This window comes from Protopterus annectens, chromosome 2.part0 (genome assembly GCF_019279795.1).
Source record: "Protopterus annectens isolate FY-2018-M chromosome 2.part0, PAN1.0, whole genome shotgun sequence".
NCBI classification, from domain to species: Eukaryota; Metazoa; Chordata; order Ceratodontiformes; family Protopteridae; genus Protopterus; species Protopterus annectens.
Genome location: NC_056728.1, coordinates 572843093 through 572860768, shown reverse-complemented (window position 1 = coordinate 572860768; position 17676 = coordinate 572843093). Strand labels below are relative to the sequence as shown.

At 46.9% G+C, this 17676-nt stretch overlaps 1 protein-coding gene across 1 annotated transcript in view; it reads left to right on the top strand.

Moving 5' to 3' along the window:
- Nucleotides 1–17676, top strand: part of TNKS (tankyrase) — a 2150186-nt gene that overhangs the window by 1325215 nt on the left and 807295 nt on the right. The gene's annotated exons all lie outside the window — the stretch shown is intronic.

The following is a 17676-nucleotide window of genomic DNA, read 5'->3' as shown; positions in this document are numbered from 1 at the left end:
TACTTTCTCAGCATTCCAAGTCAGAATGTCCATGGATGATACACATGCAGCAGTAACCTGGGCTTCTTTCCATGCCTTTGTTATTCATTACAAACTGGAGCTGGTTTCTAGAGGTGGAGCATCATTTGGCTGTGGTGCTTAGAGATATTCTTTCTTGAGTCCACCTTGGATTATAGGTAGCTGGGGACTATGTCCCATTAGTTGAAGATGGAATTAAAATTGACAACATGAGATAAAGAAGTTATGTACTCACTATAACGTTCCATCTGTGTTGTCCGTTTTCATTCTTCCTCAACTCCCCTCCCACCAACCCCCATCTATGAAACTCCTATAAGAATGAGTGGATCTGAAGTAGTTAACTTTATTTGTTCATCAACCTGTGGGTATCGGATCCGAATCGGATCCGAGCAGGCAGCTTTATTCAGCTAAGATCCGAGCTCCAAGCTCATCCCCCTTACCCATAACCCGCTGCCATCCCTCTCTGTCCTCAGATCTCGTTTGCCGCGGCTTATTCAAGCATCTAGAATGAGTTTCCAAGTGTAGGGTTTCGTGAGTTTATATAAAAATTTACCTTTTTTTGACCTAGTTTTTAGTTTAATCCATAGACGAGTGAGTGTTGTTTCCCCTTTTCTGTTAAATTGCTAAACTTGTTAGTAATTTTTCTATTTTTTAGTTAGTTTAGTCTTCCCCCCTCCCCCCGTGTATGTGAAGGTGTGTGTGTGGGTTGGGCCTATCTTTTCTTACCATGTCTGAGGCCCCGAAAGCAATTTTTTCCAAATGCACTGAGTGTGGCCATAAGCTATCCCCAGCGGATGGCCACACTCTGTGTGTTATCTGCCTTGGGGTTGACCATCTCTCCTCGGGCTGCACAATTTGTGCAGCCTTCAACCCCAGGGTTTTGAGGGACAGGAGGTCAAAGCTGATTCTGGCGGGACTTCTGCCCCCAGACTCGGCTTCATCCTTTTCTCCCTTGGTGGCACCGGCTGCGACCGCGGCGGTCCCGCCTTCCATCCCTGCGCCCCTGGCCAGGACTCACCCTCCCACCTTGGCTCAAGAGGAGAGGGAATCTAGGAGGGAGAAAAGGAGAGAGAAACACCACAAGCAGCGGGCTGAAGCTTCCTCCTTGGCTCCGCCGGCTAAACAGCCTCTCCTAGGAGACATCCGGGCCTTCTCCTTCCCGGCTCCATTCACCTCATTTTTCCCCGGAGCCGGAGGAGGAAACCCGGTCACCTTCAAGGTCATCGAGGTGGCACTCCAGGCCAGCCTCGGTGGCCTCGTCTAGATCTACTTGAAGTTTGTCCGATGCAGATATGGACCGGGTGATGTGTAGGTTTCTCCAGGCTCAACTGCAGATGGGAGTGCTCCTGAGCTCCGGGGGGGAGCTCAACCCCATTTTTCGCCACGATTGCTCCTTCTCCAACCCACTTCGGGGTTTATGCCGTCAGATCCAGGTAGCATCGGAGCCGGGGTGGCTCGGCGCCGAGAGTACACCCTACATCGGCTCCGACCACACCCTCGAGTTTGTCGGGTCCCTTTTCGGATACGAGCTCTCTGAGCTGAGCTTCAGATCCGGAGGTGTCAGTGTGTCTTCGGCTCTGTCTCGGCCGGAGCATACTGGCCCTTCGGATCCGATTGCATCGGCGCCGGCTCCGGTCCACGCCTCGGATCGAAGGGACTGCTCTCTGGTCCTAGAGAGAGCAGTTCCCCTTTGGCGTTCGATGTTGTGGAGAGGGTCTTGTCGAGGGATTCGAGACCCCAGGCTCCTGCTACCGTTCCACCCTCCACTCCCTCTCAGACGGGCCTACCTTCCATCACCCGGCCCCAGGGACAGCCTGCGCCTACGTCCCAGATGGTTCCCTTAGAGGAACAGGATATGGTTGGTGAGGCATCTTCGGACAGCCCCCCCGAGGAGGTTCCTTACAAACGTAAATGCAAGAGGAGACACTTGCACTCACCCGAGTCCCTGACAGAGGACACAGACTTAGAGGAAGGGGAAGGTTCCCCAAGGTCACCCCCCCAAGGATGTCTCCTTCAGAGACATTATGGAAATGCTTCGTATTAGAGGGGGGTGGTCAGCCCAAAAATCTTCCTCTGATGAGTCTGTGTTTCTGGAGGCGTTTGACGCAGCCATATCTACCTCTTGGGTGTCCCCTCCTGCCGATCCCCTGGTAGATCTGATCACTACCAGGGCATGGAAGGAACCGGACACTGTGGAGCCCATACCAAAGAGACCAGACAAAATCCTCAGTCCACCCACAGATAGGACGGTTTGGAGCAAGGGTGCTCCGGTAGATGCCATGTTGGTGGCGGCTGCCTCCAAGAAGGAACTAGCCCAGGACAGTTCCTCGGTCCACCCTCCCGACAAGGAGTCTCGGACGATGGACCGCCTAGGGAAGCGGATGTTCACTTCAGCTACCTTCTGCATAAGGTCGCTGAACTATATGGCACATGTGATACAACTCCAGCAGGATCTCATCAAGGAATACGCCGGGTCGCCCCCAGAGTCCATGTCGGCCGAGGATAAGAAAACATTCTCAGCTCGAATGGCCACTCTTAAGTCCATTTCGAACACTTCTATGCGGCTTCTTTCCCATGCTACGGAAGGAGCTGCTAGAGCTAGCGGAGTGGGCATTGTCTTACGGCGGTATGCTTGGCTCCGTCTCTGTGACTTTGTGGAACCCTTCAAGGTGTCCTTCGCAAATGCTCTTCGCTGTTTGGCAAGACCGTCAGTGACATGCTGGTCCAGAGCGAGAAAGACGGGAAGACGTCTGCCGTCGGGATTCGCTTCTCGGCTCCCCAGAGGTCCTTCTCTAGGAACCAAAGGGGACAAAAGAAGATGTGGTTCCAGAAATCTCAACAGTCCCATTTCGCTCCGGACCCCTCGTCTTTCAGAGGCAGAGGAGGACAGGGTGGACGCCGGCCCAGAGGCAGAGGGGGACCGAAGAATTTTGGGTTGAGAAGAACCCTTTTCAGATCGGCCCTCGCAGCAGCCCTGAGGGGTTACCTGACTGCTCCACTCTGGATGCAGTCGGGGGGCATTTCTCGAGGCACCTAGCAGTTTGGGAGTCCATTACAACGGTTCGCTGGGTGCTTCGAATCATATCCAGAGGTTACACTATCCCCTTTCTGAATCTCCCTCTCAGACCCCGGAGCCTCCCCGATGTCCCACCCAATCAAAGGGAGGCAGCAGCCACAGAAATAAAGCATCTACTAGAAAAAAGAGCAATCCAGGCGCCCCCCCCAAGATCAATCTGGATCAGGCTTTTACTCCAGTTTCTTTCTGGTGCCAAAAAAGACAGGGGACTTAAGACCAATCCTCGACCTGTCCACTCTAAACCTGTCGGTTGCCAAAGAAAAGTTCCGGATGGTCACCATTCAATCCATTCTCCCACTCCTGCAGGAGAACGACTGGATGTGCTATATAGACCTCAAGGATGCGTACTACCACATTTTGATGGACAGACGATCCAGAAGGTTTCTCTGCTTCCGGCTGGGAGCCAGCCACTGTCAGTTCAGGGTCCTCCCCTTTGGTCTCACCACAGCCCCCAGGGTGTTCACCAAAGTTATGGCATTTGTAGCGGCCCACCTGAGGCTTCAGGGAATACAGGTCTTTCCGTACCTAGACGACTGGCTCCTGACCGCCCCCACCAGGCATCTACTAAGTTCAGCCAGGAATTACTTCCTTCACTTGGCCTCTCATCTGGGAATCTCAATCAATCTCAAGAAATCCTCCCTTCAACCAACTCAAATTTTGGATTTCATAGGGGCCAGGCTAGACACAAACCTGTTGAGGGTCTTCCTAACTCCGGACAGGCTTCGAACTTTGAGACTCCACATGCTGGCCCTCCTACAATCCCCGGCTCCTCCAGCGGAATTGGTCCTGAGGGCGCTAGGTTCCATGGCTGCAGCCATCAATCTGTCACCCCTAGCTCGTCTAAACATGAGGGTCCTACAATGGACCTTGCAGGTTCAATGGTCCATCCTGCAACATCCGCTAAGTGCATCTATCCCCCTCAGCAAGGTTTGCAGGAAATCCCTACTCTGGTGGATCTAGTCCTCGAATCTCCGGGAAGGGCGCCCCTTCTCAGTGTCCCCACCCCAAGCCATGGTGACCACGGATGCTTTCACCTCGGGTGGGGGGGGCACTGCATGGGCAGAACCGTCCAAGGCACGTGGACCCACTCGGAGACCTTGTTGCACATCCTTGTTGTGTCCTAGAGTTGAGGGTGGTGCTTTTAGCGTTGCAAGCACTCCAGGCCATTGTTCCCTTAGGGACAATTGCAATTCAGACAGACAACATGTCAGTAGTCTGGTATATCAACAAACAGGGGGAACCAGATCCTATCTGCTTTGTCGAGAGGCCATGAGAGTTTGGGAATGGGCGATCGCCACCAACCGCTTTCTCATAGCAACGCACATCCTGCGTCGGTTGAACATTTTGGCAGATAGGCTGAGTCTGAGTCTAACCATCCTCTCACCATACGAGTGGTCTCTGAACCTGAGAGTAGCGAAGCAAATCTTCCTCAAGTGGGATCAACCTTGCTGCGATCTCTTCGCGTTGCCTTCGAACGCAAAGTGCAACGAGTACTTCGCTCTACTTCCCCCACTAGGGGAATCCCCCAGAGACGCTCTAGTGCATATTTGGCCATCCGGTCTACTTTAAGCTTATCCGCCTCTTCCTCTGATGATAAAATTCTTGCAGAAAGCTCGTCGGTTGGGGAGCAGAGTGATCCTCATAGCCCCATTCTGGCCTCGTCAAACGTGGTTCCCTTACCTATGGTCTCATCTAGTGAATCCTCCATGGATTTTGGATCCCACTCCAGATCTGATATCTCACCCCCTAGGGTTGACAACCCCAAACCTGGACAATCTCAAGCTCACAGCTTGGTTGATCCAGTTCCAATAATAGCTAGGAATCCCGGCATCTCCTCTTCTGTTAAGGCTATTTTAGTAGCCGCTCATAAACCTTCTACTAGAAAGGTCTATAAGAGCAAATGGAAACGTTTTTAGATCTGGGCGGAACATAGAAATTTGGATCCCTTTACAGCCCCAATACCAGCTGTATTAGATTTTTTGTCGTATTTATTTGACCAAGGTGCCAGCACCTCTGCGGTCAAAGTCCAATTAGCAGCGATTTCCCACTTTCATGTGGGACGTGATCGGTCCTTTAGCTTCTTCTAAGATCTGCAAGACTTTCTTAAAAGGTACTTTCTTGTTAAGGCCTCCTGTTAAGGATGCATTCCCTCCGTGGGATTTAACCCTTGTTCTCCAGGCTCTTACTGGCCCTCCCTTTGAACCTGCATCTTTGGTGGATGTAAAATATTTATCTTGGAAAACGGCCTTTCTCATTGCTATCACTTCGGCTAGAAGGGTTTCGGAGCTTCAAGCCCTTTGTGCCAAACCTCCATACCTGGTCTTTCATAAAGACAGAGTTTCCCTCAGGACCAGTCCCTCCTTTTTGCCTAAAGTTGCCTCAAAGTCCAACATTAATCAATCTATTAATTTACCGTTTTTTTCCCCAAATTATCATAACAAAGTTGAAAACAAATGACATTCTTTGGATGTGCACAGACAATTGAGGTTCTACTTACACAGGACTGCTGAACATAGGAAATCTGAGCAACTCCTTGTATCCTTAGCTAAACCCTTTTTGGGTAAACCTGTGTCAAAAGCTACATTGTCCAGATGGATTTCCCAGTGTATACTTCTCCCATATAAGAGTTCAGGCCGACCTGAACCTGTCTGAGTTCACACCCATTCTACTCGATCGATTTTTACTTCTGCTGCTTTTTGGTCCAGAGTGTCCTTGGATGACATTTGTTCAGCAGCCACTTGGGCTTCATCCCATACCTTTATTACCCATTACAAGTTGGATATAATTTCCAGAGGGAGGGCGTCCTTTGGCTCTGCAATGATCCAGAATATTCTTCCATGAGGACCTCCCAAGTTTTTGGTAGCTGGGGACTCTGTCCCACAGGTTGATGAACAAATGAAGTTAACTACTTCAGATAAAGAAGTTATGTACTCACCATAACGTTCCATCTGAGTAGGTAACTTCATTTGTCAGCAACCAACCCCCCCCTCCGTCCCCCTAACCTGCAGTTCGTCCTTTTAGGATCTTTGTGCTTCCTTTCCAGATGACATCAGGTTAGGATGTTTAGCTGATCGTTTGTTTTGTAGTATTCTATGATACTATAGCAAACTCGATCTGAGGACAGAGAGGGATGGCAGGGGGTTATGGGTAAGGGGGAGGAGCTTGGAGCTCTAGCTGAATAAAGCTGCCAGCTCGGATCCGATTTGGATCCGATACCCACAGGTTGCTGACAAATGAAGTTACCTACTCAGATGGAACGTTATGGTGAGTACATAACTTCTTTTTTTAGGACACTTATCTCCTTTTTACTGAACACCAGTTGTAGCCTTCTCCTAGTCTGTATACTAATTTTTCTTTCTGCTATAAGTCAGCAAACAAGATCTGCGGTACTTGAGGTTGGTGCATTGTGGATAAGGGAGACGTTCGAGAGTTCTTGGTTGCCACTAGCTTTAACAACAGCAGAGTTGGATCTGAGTAATCGGATCTAAACCCATTACTTGAAGAAGGATGAAAATGGACAGTGCAGATGGAGTGTTATGGTGAGTATATAACTTCTTTTTTTTTTTTTTACCTTTGTCCCCCCATTATTTTTGCTGTTGCCAGATTTCTTATGTTAAGAGGCTGAGAGGAATGTTCATAAGTGTTTACTAGGCTAACGACCATAATGGCCTTTTTAAGCCTAGCCATGCATCCCAAATCTCTGACAAGTTCTGATACCCTTGAATAATGTAAGCATGGGCCTGGGAGATGAACCATTTACAGGTTACTTGTGTCCATTAGAGACATAGGTGCCAAACCAGGGATGAATTTCCAGTTTCCCATCCAGTTGTCCAAGTTGCACCTGAATTGCGTTAGGGAGGAGCTCTGTTTCATATGGATGGGGAAGCCTGTTTCATAGATGCGGTACTCTCTGGGATACAGACCTCTCTCTCTCCAGCAGGTCCTATTTATATCGGAGGCAAGATGCAAGTCTGGTGCTTTTTGTTTTGTGAATATGCAGGAGGTCCATCAGTGTGGGGTCTGACAATGCCCTGTATGCCAGGCATAGATCTCCCCTCAGAAACCTGTAGGAGACAGAATACAGGAATAGGGCCTTGAGGCAGTCTTCATAGGACATTTTACTTATGCCCTGTATTCTTTTAGTGAGGAACCTCTGTGGACGTTCAGTTGTTGGATATGCCTGGTTAGGTACATACCAAAGGGGACTTTCTACTCAATGATAGGTCAGATGAATGCCGATATAGTGGAACAATGACTTCCTCGGAGTTAGATGCTATACCTTTGTTTATAAGTTGTGTAACATAGAATGAGTTTCTCACCACTGTAGACACATGATGCTCAAAGCTAGATTACTATCTGTGTGTGTCTCCAAGGCCCTGACTACTGGGATAACTCTAAAGGGTGTGTTGTCAATGTAATAGTTACCAGGGATGGATGACTTCCCAAAGGATACTATTATGCATTTCTTGGCATTTAGTTTAGTCCATGGCTCTGACACCAGTTGGTTGTCTGTGTCAGCCTCTCCTGGAGAACATTTGATGTTCATCGTGCATTACAGCTGCAGTAGTTACATATGGGTTTTCAGCCGGCAGGCGGTCCCTCGGTCGGCCGAATTCCAAAGTCTTGGTCCGGCGTCGGTTGTTGTCGCGTACTCTTCTGACGTCAGGAAGGCTAGAGTATAAAGGACACAGCCGACGCCATCTTCTTCAGTCTTTTTTGCCGCGCGGTGCCCGAAGCAGAAGCAGTTCGCAAGTGCCGGTCGGCCAGCTCCTGAATTACGAAAAAAATTTCGGACCGAAGTCTTCATTAAAGCTAAGTACCCCGTTGGGGAACCTTTTCTTGCCTCAGACCGATGTCAGAAAAAGTTAATAATTGTATTTCTTGTGGGAAGCAAATACCGCATAAGGATTTCCATTCCCTTTGCATACCTTGTTTGGGCCCAGACCACGACGTCTCGGGCTGCCGCTTTTGTGCTACTTTCAATAAACGCACTATCAAGCGTCGGGCGGAGTACGCCCAACATTATTTTGGGAAAGCGTTTAACTATAAAATGTCGTCGGATACTCCGACTACCGCTATGTCCAGAAAACGCAAAGAAAAGGACCGTCAGTCGAGAACTGCGGTCTCCACCGACACCACGCCGAAACAAGCTCCACGTGGGCCGGTTCTCAGTGAGACGCCTTTGCAGTCCCTGACTACCGACGACACTCCCTCGGCGGGGTCTTCTGTGCCTGAGACCGCTGGTTCTTCGGCCCTTTCCCAGACTACTACCGAAGCACCTGCTCATGATGAACCCACCAATGTGGATAGATCTACATCCACTCATGGTGTATTTCGGCCTTCATCTTCCTTCTCCATCAAGGCCTTTACCAAAGCAAAATCAGCCAAGCAACTTTCTAGGCCTGCCTCACAAGGCCCAAGACCTGGGCCCACGCCTAAGAAGCACATGCTTAAAATGGCTGAAGACCTGATCACTCTTATTAGAGGCTCACAGGCCCCCCCTGACAAGAGACCCAGAGTAGAGGAGGATTCTCCTCCTTCTGACCAAGATTCCATTTTATCAGAACATTCTGATGCTGAGGAACAGTCTTATTCTCCCTTTGAGGATTCGGATGCAGAGCAGTCCATTCCTTCTGTATCCCCCCCTGAGGATTTTTCCTTTGGGGAGACTTTACACTCCTTGAGAGAGCACTTCCATTGGGAAGGCCAAGATTTCTCCGACTCCAAGAAAAGGCTCAGGGAATTCCTATGGTTACCTCAGCATAGGCCTCTGGCTATTCCTCCTGTTTTGGAGGTTTTAGATGATGTATACTTGGAGGCCTGTTTAAATCCTGATTCTCTGCCTCCTGCACCTGTTAAGCCTGATAGGTATTACAGAGTTCCTAATTCTCATCAGTTCCTCTATAAAGGCCATAATGCAGATCCTGAAACTATTTCTCAAGGCCCTAAAGGAATTAAGGCTTCCACGGCCAAGAACCCATTGCCTTCAGAAAGGGAATCTAGATCTCTAGAAAGGTGGGGAAAGAAAGTTTACACTTCGGCCACACTTGCCATGAGGGCCTTAAACTGCCAGTTTCATATGATTAGATATCAGCAATTTCTGTTATCACAATTAAAAACAAAATGTCACAGCCTGAACAACCAGATTTAAAAGAGTTGCAGGATATGATGCATAGTGCTGAGCAAGTGGGCAAGCACACCTTACAATGTGGCTATGATGCACTAGAGGCCTCAAGCAGATCAGCCGCCACTGGAGCAGTCATTCGCAGACATGCATGGCTAAGGGAACAAAATCTTCCAGATCAAGTGAAAGCAAAAATTCTGGATGCACCTTTACATAAGGATGTTCTTTTGGTGGTAATGCTGAGGATATTTTACGTAAAATGGAAGAAAAGGCAAAATCTATGCAAACTGTCAAAGCTTTCTTACAGGTTCAGCCACCAAGGTTCAGCAGGAATTGGCCATCAAAAAACTGGTCCTTTCCAACGACTGACAAAGCCCAAAGGGGCAGATACAGACGCGGAAGGGGCAGAGGACAAACCCAAGGATCCTACAGAGGCAGACAATGGCAATCACCTACGCCAAGAAGTGGTGACGACAGTGCACAGCAGTACAGAAAGCAAACTCAATGACTCCCTCATTTCCATGCCAAGCAGAATTCAACTGGCAGCACCTTTGGGAGGGAAACTAGCACTATTTGCAAACAATTGGCATATTGTCACAACAGACAAGTGGATTCTGGACATAATAAACAGAGGCTACAAATTTCATTTCCACACTCTTCCAAAAATGAGAGGCATGCCAAAACTACCACAAAATCAAAGGGTAGAGGCACAACTACAAATTGCAAAGCTCCTAAACATGGGGGCTATACAAAAGGTACCTACGCACCAACAAGCACAAGGTTTTTATTCAAGGCTTTTTCTGGTGCCAAGAAAAGGAAGCGACTGGAGACCAATTCTGGACTTATCCATTCTCAACACATTTCTTCTAGTGCCAAAATTCAAGATGCTCACACTACAGCAACTCCTTCCCATGCTGGGCAAGGGGTTTTGGCTGGTAACATTGGACCTCAAGGAGGCATACCTGCATGTCCCAATCAGACAAAGTTGCAGAAGATACCTCAGATTTCTTGCAGGTTCAAAACACTATCAATTCTCTGCATTGCCCTTTGGCTTATCTACTGCCCAGAGTATTCACCAAGTGCCTGGCATCAGTGATTGCATACTGCAGACTTCAAGGGATACAAATTTACCCTTATCTGGACGACTGCCTGATCCAAGCGGACAGCAAACTCGTACTTCTCAAACATCTAGCATATGTGACACGTTTACTGCTTTCTCTGGGATACACCATCAACAAGGAGAAATCAAAACAAACACCCTCTCAGAAAATTACCTTCCTGGGTGCCAACTTGGACACAAACACTCAGATGGCTTACCTAACAACAGAAAAACAAGGGCAATTATATCACTACTTCAAAATACTTGCAAAAAGTACCAGGCTTACTGCAAGGAAAATCCTGCAGGCTCTGGGATTCATGGCATCTTGCATTCTTCTAATCCCATGTGCAAAGCTGCACATGAGGAAACTTCAATGGTACCTAAAAAATCTATGGTCTCAACACAGTCACAGCTTAGAAGTGGAGATTCCAATAATTCCCTGCCTACAAAAGGAATTCATATGGTGGGCTCAAGCATGCAAAGTAAACAAAGGCCTCCCATTCTGCAAGCCTCAAGCTACACAAGTCATAACCACAGACGCTTCAGATTACGCCTGGGGGGCGCACATGAAGGACAGGTGCATTCAGGGCAGATGGCACAAACCAGAAAAGCACCTTCACATCAATCAAAAAGAAATGCTGGCAGTAATAAAGGCATTTTCAGCTTTCAGAGAATTCTTGCATCCAGGACAACTGCTCATAAGAACAGACAACACCACAGTAATGTGGTACATAAACAAACAAGGAGGGACTCACTCATACCCCTTGTGCAGATTAACCATGACTCTTTGGAATCTAGCTCTGGAAAGACAAATAGAACTCCAGGCGCAGTACCTACCAGGAATGGAAAACACACTGGCAGACACTCTGAGCAGGCATATGACAGACCCTCACGAATGGAGGCTACATCCAGACGTATTCACAGAGATTGTTCAAGCATGGGGAAGGCCAGACATAGACCTTTTTGCCTCCCACAAAAATCATCAATTAAAAAAGTTCTGCTCAAGGACCTTCCACCCAAAGGCTTGGAAAATGGACGCCCTTTCATTCACATGGACAACTTGGTCAGTTTATGCATTCCCACCACTACCTCTGCTGCCCAAGGTGCTTCTGAAAGCAAGAACAGACAAGCCAAGGATGATACTGATTGCTCCAGATTGGCCGAGACAACATTGGTATCCACTACTGAGGAACCTAACACACACTCCTCCGTGGCCCCTGCCTCTAACACCTCTACTACTGACGCAGAACAATTTCAAAACTCTTCACAGTCAGCTGAAAACTCTCAGTCTAGCTGCATGGAAAATCCCTTAACTTCACATCAGGCACTACTCTCCAAAGAAGTGCAGGATGTCATTTTGGAGGCTAGAAGACCATCTACAAGAAAAGCTTACTCCGCAAAATGGAAGCGGTTTTGCTGTTGGAATGAAGAAAGAGGACAGGATCCTAGAAAATTAAACCTGCCTCAGATATTACAGTACCTGACTGAACTTTTGAACAAGGGACTTTCCTTTTCCTCAATCAAGATACATGCCTCAGCAATATCTGCAGAATTCAACATGGATCCTCCTTTATTCTCACACCCTCTACTGCGACAGTTCCTCAGAGGGGCTAAGAACATAAGGCCTCCAAGGAAACAGCCAGTACCAGCTTGGGACCTTAACTATGTACTAGAGAAATTGACATTACCTCCTTTTGAACCAGCTGCTTCGGCAGAATTACAATATTTGTCCTGGAAAACAGCTTTTCTACTGGCCATCACTTCAGCTCGTAGGGTTTCTGAGTTACAGGCCCTCATGGCGGTGCAGCCATTCCTAATTTTCCATCAGGACAGGGTTTCCCTGCGTACTAACCCCTCCTTTATGCCTAAAGTAGTATCAAGGGTAGCCCTAAACCAGGCCATCCACCTTCCTACCTTCTACTCTAATCCTCAAAACAAAGGGGAAAGGCTGCTTCATTCCTTAGATATCCATAGGCAGCTACGTTACTACTTGGACAGAACCAAGTCTTTCAGAAAATCAGATCAACTCCTAGTTTCCTATGCAGTGGGGGGTCAAGGGAAACCTGTAACCAAACAGACCATTTCCAAGTGGATTGGTCACTGCATACGCTTTTGTTATTCCCATCATGGAAAGCTCGCACCTACTGGTATCAGATCTCACTCCACTAGGGCCACAGCCACCTCTACAGCCTTCCTCAGAGGAGTGCCTACTAAAGAGATCTTGGAGGCAGCCACTTGGAGTTCTGTACATACTTTCACAAAGCACTACCATCTGCCTTTATACTCCAGAACTAGAGCAGGCTTTGCCACTGCAGTTTTGCAGGGCATTCTAGCTCAACCCAGTTCCATTTAGTACCTACCACCCTATACATAGCTTTGGGATTCTACCCATATGTAACTACTGCAGCTGTAATGCACGATGAACATAGTACAGTTTTGTACCTACCATAAATGTAGATGTTCGAGGGCTATTACAGCTGCAGTACAGGTTTCCCACCCTCCTTCCCCTCTTGCTAAGACCTGGGGGTTTGAATACCTATTCATACCTGCTGACTGGGTTATCCTACTATGTTTTATTTGCTTACATTTGTGTATTACACTAATTTATGTATTGCCTTCCTTTTGGGGGCACCTGACATCTGGGGCAAGAAAGACTGAAGAAGATGGCGTCGGCTGTGTCCTTTATACTCTAGCCTTCCTGACGTCAGAAGAGTACGCGACAACAACCGACGCCGGACCAAGACTTTGGAATTCGGCCGACCGAGGGACCGCCTGCCGGCTGAAAACCCATATGTAACTACTGCAGCTGTAATAGCCCTCGAACATCTACATTTATGGTAGGTACAAAACTGTACTTTTCAATGTGTGAGATTCAATGACAGCTCCTAATTTGCAATCATCTGCAAATGTAATCAGCCAGAGACCACTGACATTGGCCTTAACTTCTGAGAAGTAAAGCCAAAAAGGAGTGGCCCAGTGACTGATTCCTGAGGACTCCACTTGTGACTGGCCTCTTTGTAGAGGTGGTCTCCCCAGTTCTAACTTCCTAGGTCCTGTCTGTGAGCCAGTTGCCTATCCACTGAGTGACATACTGGTTTGTACCTAACCTGCTGAGTTTGTCAACAATGCCCAAGTGTGGTATTGTGTCAAATGTCTTGACCAGGTCAAGGTAGGCAGTGTGAACAATTTTGCCCTCATCCATTGCTTTGGTGACCTTCTCAAAGAAGTCCACCAGGTTGAGTAGGCATGATCTGCCCTTGACAAAACCAAATTGTGTTGGGTCCAGTGTTGCTATGTCTATTGATCCATCTCCATGATAATTCTTTCCATGGCTTTACATATAAGACTAGTGATACTTATGGGTCTATAGTTTCCATGGTCTGTAGATGGCCCACCTTTGTGTAGAGGGGGTGAGTGTTGCCTTTCTCCATTCATGAGGCACAAAACCTTGTTTGGAAGCTACAGTTACATAATAATTCCAAAGACCCTGTTAGGTCATGCTTCATGCTATTTGGAAGGTATCCTGGGATATTGTGTGGGCCCATTGATTCAGTGTTCTTGGTCTTAGAGAGAGCATTAAGGACCTGTGATAGCACAGGGAGTTATATTCAATGACATTTCCTGGGGGAAGGTTGAGGGGGAGAAGAGGGGTAAAGTTGAAGCTGAATTTGTCAGCCAGGAAGTTTGCTTTGTCTTCTGGCTCAGTGTATTACTTACTGGGAAATTCCGACTGGACACAGGTTCTTTTTCAGCGGAGGTCTGAGGAGAAAAGCTGCACATGTACAAATAAGTAAACATGCAACAGTAATTGAGTTTACAGTAATGAACACGACATATAATGAAACAGAGCTGTTGCTGATAAAAGCAAGTTGTGCTGCAGTCTAATATGCTCAGTAGCAGTTAATAAAAATAAAAACTATATTATTTGGGATAGGAGTTTTATTAGTCGAGAATGGAGCAAGGACAGAGCCAGTGCATTTTTAGGTGAGACTTGAGTGCAGTTTTGAATTGACTGCTGGATGGTAACATGGTTATCGGGGGGGGGGGGGGGTCATTCCATAGTTTGGATATGGCACAGGAGAATAGAGCTTCTCCTGCTGAGTTTTTCGGTTTGGTGGTAAGAAGTAGATTTTTGCTGTTGGAGCATAGGGGGTCTAGAGGAGCAATAAGGCTGGAGAAGGTTTTGAAGAGATGGGATTTTAAGAGGATGGTTTACTAGTTTGTGGGCAAATGAGAGCTGATTCAGGTGAAGAAGTTGTGGGAATTCAAGCCAGTCAAGTTCCCGAAGTGTGTTACAGTGGTGGCTGCAGTAGGATGCGCCCATTGCAAATTTTGCAATTTTATTGAAGCAGGTTTCGAGCCTGTTTACGTCAGACTGTTGGTAAGTAAGGGAGAGGTGTAGAATAAGGGGGAGATTAGTTGGGAATTGGCAATAGAGGTTCTGGCTGCCTTGGTTAGGTATTATTTGTTTCTATATAGTGCCCCAAGTTTTTGTGTACTTTTTTATGGTAAGAGGTATGTGGAAGTCAAATTTGAGATTGTTGTCAATCTCCACACCAAGAAGTTTGGTGTGATCTGATGGTGAGATGATGGTATTGTCTTTGGCAAGAATGTTGAAGTGGGTGGAAGTTTGGTTAAATTTGAAGGGTTGGAATATAAGGAGTTGGTCTTGCTAGGATTGAGTAGAAGTTGGGCATTGGATAGCCAGCTTTCTACAGATATGAATGACTCTTGTGTGATCTTTTGAAGTTCTGGTAAAGTGGGGGCAGAGCAGATGAGGGTGGAGTCATCTGCATATTGTATGAGAGAGGCATGCTTGGTGGAGGTGTGTAGGTTGTTGGTGAATAGAAAAAATAGTAAGGGGCCAAGGAAGGAGCCTTGGGGGACACCAAGAGTTATGGGAAGACTAGGAGATAGCTGATCTTGCCAAACAACTCATTGTTGTCAACCAGTCAGATAGCTATGGAACTAGTTGGTGGCTGAGTGGGGAAAGGAAAGATTAGTGAGGACAGAGAGTAGTATTTTGTGTGATACCATGTCAAAAGCCTTTGATAGATCCAGAAATATAGTAGTGGAGAACAAGCCATTGTTTTTATGATGAAGGATAGTGTTGTTGAAAGAGAGCAAGGAGGTAGTACTGCTGTGATATGGCCTGAAGCCATGTTGGGTTTTGGAGAGGAGATTGTTAGCTAGGAGGTAGTTTAATACCTTAGAGTTAATGCATTTCTCCAGGATCTTGGAAAGTGGGGAATGGATAGCAATGGGGTGGTAATTGGAATGGTCGGTGAAGGAGCCTCCTTTGTGGAGGGGAATGATGTGTGAAATTTTCAACAGAGAAGGTGCATAGCTTTCCAATATGGAGCGATTAATACGGAAATTGGCTAGGCTAGGATGTCGGCTGCCATTTTTAGATGTTCTGCAGGAAGGTGGCCACCTGCGAGTTTTGTGAGCTTAAGTTTTGTCAGAAGTCTTTTTATATAGGAGGTGGGTACTGTGGAGAAGGTAAAAGAGGGGAGGTGGAGAATTAGGGTTGGGAGTGGGGTAGTGGATGAGGGGTGTTTTTTGGCTAAGGACAGTATGGTTTCAGTGAAGTGTTTGTTGAAAGAGTCAGCAATACCTCTAGAGGTGGAGGGGATGTTAGGTGGGGGGTGTACATTTTACCTGGGTGGAGTGTAGAGTTTATTGTGGACTAGAACTGCTTAGGTTTGTGATGGCAGGAGTTTAGGGTGGTCTGATAGTAAAGGGCTTTATTAGTTTTTATTTGCTTTTTGATCTTGTTGCGCAATTCAAGGAAAGATTGCCTAGAGTTGGGGGATTTTGTTAGGCACCAAGCTTTATCCTTAATTTTCATTAGTCTTCATGTGTTTTTTGAAGCCAGGAGGAGCTTTTAGTTTTGACTGTGGCATATCTTAGGGGAGCGTGGGTGTTTAGGATGTTGAGGAAGGTACTGTGGAAGAAGTGAACGGCTTCATCTAGAGTGAGGTATTTTAGTGGTGTCCAGTTACATTTTTGGAGGGAAGAGATAAGAGTGAGGGTTGAAATTTGCCTTGTTATGGATTTGTTTATGGATAATGGGGTTAGAATTGTTAACATGGTGTTTTAGGAGGAATGTAGGGGAATGGTCACTGAGGCTGTCAGGCAGCCAGTTATGTAGGAGTGGGGATCTTTGTTAACTAGTATCCAATCGATGATGGTATGATTGTTGGGGTTTGATTTATATGAGTGGGTGATTGTATTAGTTGAGGGAAACCATGTAGATTTAGGTGTATGGCTGGGTTTTCATTACTACAGGATAGACAGTTGATGTTAGTCACCGAGGATGATGGTTTCTTGAGGTAAAGAAAGATTGGCCCAGTTCAGGAGGCTTTCTAGGTGAGGTATATTTTGGCCTGGAGGGAAGTAGCAGCTGATGGTGATAGTTTTATTTGGGTTTAGTTTGAGGTTGGCATATAAGATTTCTTCATTCCCGATCTTGTGGGCTGATTTGTGGAAAGTTTGGATGTTGAGGTGGTGTTTAAACATAAGTGCTACAATGCCCCCTTTCTTGGATAGTCTATCTGCGCGAAGGATGCGGTAGCCAGAGGGGAGTATTTCCTCACTTTTTATGTAAGGTTTGAGCCAGGTTTCTGTTAGGATGAGGATATTGGGGGAGTATAGTTTTATAGTTGCATGTAGGTCTTGGGTTTTATTACATATGCTTCTAATGTTTAGACACAAGATGAGGTCGGATGTTTTTTGTTGGCAGTGATTAGAGTGAAGGGGGAGATATTTTGAAGGGAGTTAGAGGTGGGGTTTGAGGAGGTGGGGCCAGGGTTTGGGTGGATGTCACCGCTGAGGGTTAGGGAAGCCAATATTAGTTTAGTATAGATAGTAAGGAACCTGTCATATTTTAAGGCTGTTTTTTGTTTAAATGTTGTGGGTATTTGCTATTTGAGTGGGTCTATTGAGATGTAGTTTTTGGTGGCCTGGGAAGTGTAGTTATAGAGAGGGTGTTCGAAGGAAGTTGATGTGAGGGTGCAGTGAAACTGGTTGGGAGTGTCTATAGTGGATGCCTGGTGTGATGTTAAGTGACCAAGAATAATGCAGGTAAGAAGTGTAAGCACTTTGGGTAATAGCATGACTGTCAGGTTAGATGTGTGGTGGGAGAAAGAAGGGTGCTGGATGAGGGTGGGGTAGAGTCTGGAGGTTTGTTCTGATTGGTGTACAATTGTGGGAGTGGTTATAGTCTAGGATAAATTTAGATGTACTGGGGGCAGGTGGGATCTGGGGGCAGGGAGGGGCGTGAAGTGAGCCCGTACAAAACATGGGTGAATGGAGCGTGGCTTAAATCCCCAAGCAAAGGATTATAAGGTAAATAGA